Below are 8,553 nucleotides of genomic sequence, written 5' to 3' on the forward strand. Positions count from 1 at the left end.
TATGCTTTTAAAGCGTGCCAGTAGCTAGATACGGCTACGCTTTAAAAGCGTGCCAGTAGCTAGAGATATGGCTATGCTTTAAAGCGTGGTGAAAAGTGGCTACTGTACGGAATAACTACGCTTTCAAAGCGTGGCTATAAGTTTGTTCAAGTTCAATTATTTTTTTTAATCTTCGTAATAAAACCTAACAAAATTCATAGATAAAGTAAAATTTAGACAATATACAACCTTCATAACAATTTTAATTACTATTAACAATATAAAACCTTCATAAACTTGTACACCAAATATAGTGGTTGATAACATGACAAGCTCTAACAAAAAAACAAAGTCATAACAACTACCCATAAATTTGTAATACATGCATTACAAATCCAACAACTATTACATTATCTATTTCCTTTACATACTTAACTACAAATATGAAACTTCATGATTACTAATCATCCATTACAAACATGAAGCTCACATGCCTCCATATTGTTTGGGCTAAAAGAGTTGATCTCTAGAAGGATAGGGTTTGTGATAAGGCCATATGTTGTAGGATCATTTTTCGCAAATCCCCTCCATGCATTAGGGGAGACTTTGCTATCGCCCGAAGTATTATCTGTAAGTCAATACAACAAGTCAATGTGTACTGATAATACATGTTACACATCAAAATTTGCATGACAATATGGGAAAGCAACTTAATTGTGCTTTTACAAATACCTGTGTCTTTTGCTTTTCTAGATTGCGTCTACAATACCTGTGTGAACCTTCATTTACACCTACCGGATTTTGATGATCATCAACATTACCATGAGTATCAATTTTTAAAACGAGTTTGTAGCAATTATCAATGATAGATGATTTTAAACATCTTTTGTGTTTGTAAACAAACAGAATCAGTGAAGCAACAATATCTTCATATTAACAGATTAAAAATGTCTAATGAGAATCATCCATAGTTCTAGTGCTTTATGATTCGGGTATCTAACAAAAAGTAATTTCTATATAATACCAGGATCTGTTAGCCATCCAAATGGAAGCATGTCCAAATCAGGCCAGAATTTCCCATTTAAGCCAGATGCTCCTATCAGATTAGAAGTTGCAAAATCCCTGATTCAAAATTGAATAAACTAACTTTATTGTATAGCCAAGGATGGAGAAGCATCATTATTGAAAGGTAATAATAAGTGATACAATGCAAGCACCCAAACTGAAATTTATCAATTTAATAACCTCGTTACGTCGAAGTGACCTTTTACATCCCACCATGTATCCCATTCATCTCCTGTAATACGATACATGCTAACCAGTCCAATGACATCCTTGGCCATGGCTGGAGTCACATTGTAAATTGGTTAATGAATCTGCCAAGATATTTACTGATCAGGAGTAAAGGAAACTGCATAATACCTCTGATACATAGCTTATTTCACTTAAATCCAAGTCATCACCAAATACACAGTCATATTTCACTGCAAGTATAAAACACATTACTAGTTGCTAAATATTAAATACCATTTAGTAATTTCTTCATACATGAATAAACAAAGATAATCTTCTTTACCTTTTTTAATTCAGAGTATCCCCTAATTAGTACATAAAAAATAATCAATCTAATCTTCAAGATTTACTCACCTCTCTAACAAATGAAACATAATCCATGGTTGACTACTTTTAAAAGTGTGGCCAAAAGATAATCCTTTTCTTAATTTTAGTTGAACTAGAAGCTTTGAAATTTGATATATGAAAACACTGACTGAAAGTTATAGAACAACTAAAATATCAACTCTATCTCACTCTTCCTAAACAACAATCTCCCAAAAATAAATAGTACACATAGTGTATAGAAGGAAAGCTGATGCATTATATTGCTTAAATTTATCTGAGACATGAGTATGATGATATATCACATATATAAATTGACTATAAATTGTATCTCAATTACCAAAATCAACACCCATGAAGCACACTGCTCATAAAGGGATCTCAATAAAGCTTTCCTAGCTCCCAATGATGTACTCACACTCATGAAACCATGTGGCATCCATGCACAAGCCCTTGCTAGGATTGCTATGTCTTTGGCACCCTAAACTCAACCAGATTCTTGATAAGCACCTCCTTCATAGATTGAAAGAAGAGGAATTGAAGGTCAGCAACAAAATTTAGCTAAAGGTAAAAACAACATTCCCAAATCTTTATCCAAGAAACTCAGCTGCCATGACCAACATTAGCTTGGAAAGAACAATGACTTATCTCTAAAAACAACATTCCCAAATGGTAGTTAGATTAGTTGTTTACTTATTAACAATGCTTAGTTAAAGTAGTGATTAACTAGATTAGTAGCTTTTTTGGAGTTTAGGTAGGTTTCTAATGTTAGGTTAAATAGGCAGTAGAAATAAAATGAGAATGTAAATTAGTTTAATTTTTTAGATTTAATGTAATTCTTAAGCTTTAGGTTAAAGGCCTAGTAATTTAGTTAAAAATCTAAGTCGTTCAAAATTTATTTAGTTTGGGTTGGTTAAAATTTTTAATAATTTAATTTAGTTTAATTTATTTAGAATTAATATATTTAGGGTTATTTAGGATTAATTATTTAGGATTAAATTATTGAGGATTACTTTATCAAATTATTTAATGTAGTTTACTTTTATTAAATTGTTAATTTATTTAATGTAACTTGTGATGGTTCTAAAAGAAATTTTTTTGTCACGGTACAGCCACATCGATTTATTACCAGCATCAGGAGGCAGCATGGTATGACCCTAGATGACAGGATCATACCATACCTGCACATGGCCAGCTTAGCCCTCCTTGTGAGGCTCAACGACTACTAGTTTAGGTTGGATAAGCCGTTGGTCAGTGCATTGGTAAAGCAGTAATGGCCCGAGACTCACACTTTCTATATGCTATTCGGAGAGTGCACGATTACGCTTTAGGATGTTGTGTACCATTTAGGGCTTCTCATTGACAGACATTACGTCAGCAGATGTTTGACAGATTTCCAGCGGTTCATTGATGGCAGGAGACCTGCATGGGATTGGTTCCATGAGTTGTTGGGTGTGTTGCCTCCGGCGGACTGCATCGACAAGTTCATGGTGAAGTGCACTTGGATGCAAGAGACGTTCAGTCACCTTCCCCACGACACAGACGAGGAGACAGTTTGGAGGTACGCGAGGGCACACATCATGATGCTATTATCCACCCAGCTCTTCGGTGACAAGTCCGGTACACGCATGCATATCCGGTGGCTACCATACGTTGCAAGATTGGAGGATATGGGTGGATACAGCTGGGGATCTACTGCTTTGTCGTGGTTATACCAATGCTTATGCCGTATGGCCAGCAGGAATCTAGTTAAGTTAGTCGGTCCGTTGCAGCTCCTCTAGTCATGGATCTTTTGGTGGTTCCTGGGTTTTAGGCTGGATGGGTTTGACGTATTTCATTATCCATTGGTAGTGAAATAAAACTTGCAAATCTTCGTCACTACATATCAAAAATGAGTCGTACTTCACCCCATCTCGAATAACAGAAATTGAGATTCGATAATATAACTTCTCGATCCGTTTCATTCCATGCAGACCCAATTTCTGTAGTACAGTATTATGATAATCAACTAGGCTCATAGAAGGTCTGATAAAGACGCTCAACGGATCTTTATCAGTAAACTTAATTCTCGATCGCATTTTTTTTTAATCGTGCCTTTGTAGTACACAAGAACTAGAAAGCTATCCTCTGTAGCCATTTTGAGTGTCACTCTAATGAGGATTCAACATGTTGTTGGTATTTATATAGGTTGGACGCCTACTTTAAATTGAATTAAATTAATTTGATTTAGAATTTAGTAGAGTCGATTTATCCTATGGTGTTTTTTTCCGTAAATCGAATTCACTTCATTCGATTTACTTTAGTGCATGCATTATACCAAGTAAATCGAATCTAATAAGGTCGATTTACTACCATCAACCCTAAATTGAATTTTATTAATTCCATTTACTACGAAAATCCTAAATCAAATGTATTCAATTCGATTTACATATGCATGACTAAATCGACGTAAATGAATTCGATTTATATTAAAATAGGCTACCCGATTCTTATTTCATTTGTATAAGTGATTTTCCCTATATTATTAATATTATAAACCAATCATATATAATGATAATTATTTGTTCTTAAAATAGATAATTAAATCTATTTAGTAGTAATTAAAAATGTTTTTTCCTATTTTAATGGATCACAATTCTATTATATTATTATATTGTATGAATGTAGAATTAAGTAAAACTAATATTAAAAACATTAATATGAAAGAGAATTATCATTTAAAAAAATTATCATATATAATTAGATTATATATCAATCTTGCATAATTAAAATTATTTATCTTAAAATAAATAATTAAATTAATTTACAATAATTAATTTTTTTTATTTTAAAATAGATCAATCATATCATTATTACCGTTATATATGAATGCATAATTATAATTGACAATATTTTATATAATTATAGTACTTTGCGTAATTATCATTATTTCTATTATTTAAATTATTAATACACAAAACCTAACTCATTTAAAAAAATTTTAATTGTACTAATTTTTTTATTAACGTTATAATAAAATATCTATATAGAAAGAGAAAAATATATTATTAGTTGCACTAAAAATTTTTATTAATGTTTTTCGTTGATCCAATCATGCAGAATTATACTTATTTATCTTTAAAATTGTTAATCAAATTAATTTAGCATTAATTAAAAAAATATTTTCCTATTATCAATATTATTAAACTACTATTATATGAATGCATATTTATTTTAATTAATTATGTAAGTTAATATTAAGAAACATTAATACAAAAAAGTTATCATTTAAAAATAAACTATCGTATATTATTGTTTATTATATACCAATTACGTATAATTATAGTTATCTTTTTTAGAGATAATATTTAATTTTGTCCAAAAATTTGCATGTGAGTTTCAATTTAGTCTTTGAAATTTCAATTGCTTCTATTTAGTCTATAAAATTTTAGAAACATGACTCATGTTAGTCTCAAAAAGCAGATACCACATTGAATTCTTAAAAACGATGCCGTTTCAGTTTTGGCGCTAAAAAAGCCCAAAAAACAATGTTGTATCAACCCTTTTTGGGCATATTGATATTGACTGTTCTTCTTCTTTTCTCCAAAAGCAAGTGTACAACGTTATTTTCGGGCTATTTGAGCACCAAAAATAAAATAACATTAACGGAACGCTTACTTACTAAACAGTTGAGTGCCGCGTTAGACTACTGAAAATGATGTTATTTTGCTTTGGGCGCTCAAATAACCCAAAAATAATGTCATATCACTTGCTTTGGGAAAGAAGAAGAAGAACATTCAACATCCACGCCAAAAGAGAGTTGATATGGCGTTATTTTTTTTACATTAATTTAGTATTAATTAAATTTTTTTTCCTATTATCAAACTTATTCAATTGCTATTATATGAATGCATAATTATTTTAATCAATTATGTAAGTTAATATTAAGAAACATTAATACAAAAGAAAGTTATCATTTAAAAATAAACTATCGTATGTTATTATTTATTATATACCAATCATGCATAATTATAGTTATTTTTCTTAGAGATAATATTTAATTTGGTTCCAAAATTTGCATGTGAGTCTTAATTTAGTCTTTGAAATTTCAATTGCTTTTATTTAGTCCATAATATTTACAAATGTGACTCATGTTAGTTGTAACAGCCCAGACCACCCGCTAGCACGATATTGTCCGCTTTGGCACACAAGGCCTCACGGTTTTGCCTTTGACGATAGGGATGCTAGCCGAAACCCCCCACACTCACTCGTCAAAACGCGTCATGCTAGGGAGAGGTATCCACACCCTTATAAGGCATGCTTCGTTCCCCTCCCCAACCGATGTGGGCCTTACAATCCACCCCCCTAAGGGAGTCCAGCGCCCTCGCTGGCACATCGATCCGGGTTCTGGCTCTGATACCATCTGTAACAGCCCAGACCACCCGCTAGCACGATATTGTCCGCTTTGGCACACAAGGCCTCACGGTTTTGCCTTTGACGATAGGGATGCTAGCCGAAACCCCCCACACTCACTCGTCAAAACGCGTCATGCTAGGGAGAGGTATCCACACCCTTATAAGGCATGCTTCGTTCCCCTCCCCAACCGATGTGGGCCTTACATTAGTCTCTGAGATACTCATGTTGGCATGGACAAGCAGTTACCACACTAAATTCTAGAAAACAATGACGTTTCGGTATTGGCGGTCAAAAAGCCCAAAAAATAATGTCGTATCAACCCTCTTTTGGCACATTGATGTTGAATGCTCTTCTTTTTTCCTCCAAAACCAAGTGATATAATGTTATTTTTGGGCTATTTGAGCGTAAAAAACAAATAACATTAACGGAGCACTTAACTACTAGACAGTTGGATGACACATTAGACTTCTAAAAATGACGTTATTTTGGTTCTGGCGCTCAAATAACCGAAAAATAATGTCGTATCACTTGCTTTGGGAAGGAAGAAGAAGAACATTCAACATACATTCCAAAAGAGAGTTGACACGCCGTTATTTTTTTCCTATTATCAAATTTATTCAACTACTATTACATGAATGCATAACTATTTTAATCAACTATGTAAGTTAATATTAAGAAACATTAATAGGAAAGGAAGTTATCATTTGAAAATAAGCGACCATATTTATATATTAATCATGCATAATTATAATAATATTTTTTTGTTTTTAGATATAGTACTTAATTTAGTCTTTAAATTTGCACACGAATTTCAATTTAGTCTTTGAAGTTTCAATTGCCTCTATTTAGTTCCCAAATTTTGTAAATGTAACTTGCGTTAATCCCTCGGATAATTTTTGGCAAAGAAATGGTAAGAAAACATTAGCGTGGATAGGCGGATACCACGCTGAACTCTTAAAACGGTGTTGTTTTGGTCTTGCTAATTTTGGGGAACTAAATAGGGACAATTAAAACTTCAGGAACTAAATTGAGACTTGCATGCAAGTTTAGGGACAAATTGAGTATTATCTCTTTGTTCTTAAGATACTATATCAAATTAATTTAGTATTAATTAAAAAAATTCTTATTTTAAAGCATATCAATCCTCATATGCTACTATTGTATGATGCATAATTATTTTAATCAATTATGTAAACCCCGTTAAATTAGTAAATAATTAGTCAATAAATTATTTCTAATAAGAAAAATTAGAAATGCGAATATTGTATTAAATTGGGATAGAGCTCATCAAAACGAGAATTTTGACACTAATTTCGAAGAAAACGGTCCAAAATTGGACCAAACGGGCCGAACCGATTGAACCGGGGCCAAACCGGGCCGAACCTTTAATTGAACCCAAGCCATTCTCTCCCTCATTTTAGCAGAAATGAAGTTGAAGGCTTCCAGGGGAGAAGAGAAACGAAAATTTCCCAACCCTCATACGGTGATTTCAAAATCCCGTAACTTCTCCGTCCGAGCTCCGATCGCCGCACCATTTGCGGCTACGCGTCCACCACGTCGAGCTCTACGTTTCTACTGGAACAATTTCATAGGTAAGCCATTAATTACTCCCAGTACTCTTTCCCCCAATTTTGGAAAAATTGAAAGAGATGTTGAATTTCTTTAATTTAGGATGTTTTAGGATCCAATTAGCTTGAGGAAAACATTCACTCTTACTTATGTGAAGCTTGGGTAAGGTGAGAAAACCATAATTCCATTTTAATTTCACTGAATTTGAGATTTGAGTATTAAATTGGGTATATATGTGTTATAAATGTGTATTAAGTTGTGAATAAATAATTGGAGCTTGAAATTGTGAATATTAGAACTTGGAGGAAGTTGAGCCTAGAGTTTATTGAGCTTTTAAGGGGCTATCTTGGTTTTAATTAAATTGCTTTGGTCGCTACGTGGAAATCGGCCAAGGTATGGTTTAGGTTTCTTGCATTTAATATATAATGTCCTGTGAAAACTTAGGCTAGATGACCATAGGATAAGCTGAAACGCACAGAATTGTACAATGCTTAGTACTCTTGATATCTACGATGTGATTTGATTATGTAATAGAGATCATTATTATATTGACATTTCAATGAGATTTGAGTAAGTTGGTGATTATAGGTTTACAAGCATATTGAATGAAGGCTTGATGGATTTGTTGAAATGTATAATATTGATGAATGGTGGTTGATAAATGGTGTAAAGTTTTGTTGATTTTTGTCACTGGCATATGGAGTTGGCTTTGGCAAGTTTGGTAAGGAATAGAATGAAGATTTTGGAATGTAAATGAGGTTTAAGAGGTTTTGTAAATTTGGTTTTTGGCCGAACTTCGACGAGGTATAACTTGGCTTCCAGATCCTCAATTTGTTTCTAACTTGTTTTAAAGTGATCCACGCGCACGCGTGACATGAAATTTTCACCTACGCGTATGCATGACACAGGATGCGCACGCGAGCTGCACCTACACTCTCCCACGCATACGCGTGGCACGCGTACATGTACACGTGAGCCACGCGTACGCGTGGC

General features: G+C 33.2%; 1 pseudogene; it reads right to left on the reverse strand.

The window, feature by feature from the left end:
- Positions 1-443: 443 nt before the first annotated feature.
- LOC140182199 (alpha-galactosidase mel1-like) lies at positions 444-3,674 on the reverse strand (annotated as a pseudogene).
- Between the last annotated feature and the right edge of the window lie 4,879 nt (positions 3,675-8,553).

The sequence above is a fragment of the Arachis hypogaea genome, chromosome 19 (assembly GCF_003086295.3).
Source record: "Arachis hypogaea cultivar Tifrunner chromosome 19, arahy.Tifrunner.gnm2.J5K5, whole genome shotgun sequence".
Taxonomy (NCBI): domain Eukaryota; kingdom Viridiplantae; phylum Streptophyta; class Magnoliopsida; order Fabales; family Fabaceae; genus Arachis; species Arachis hypogaea.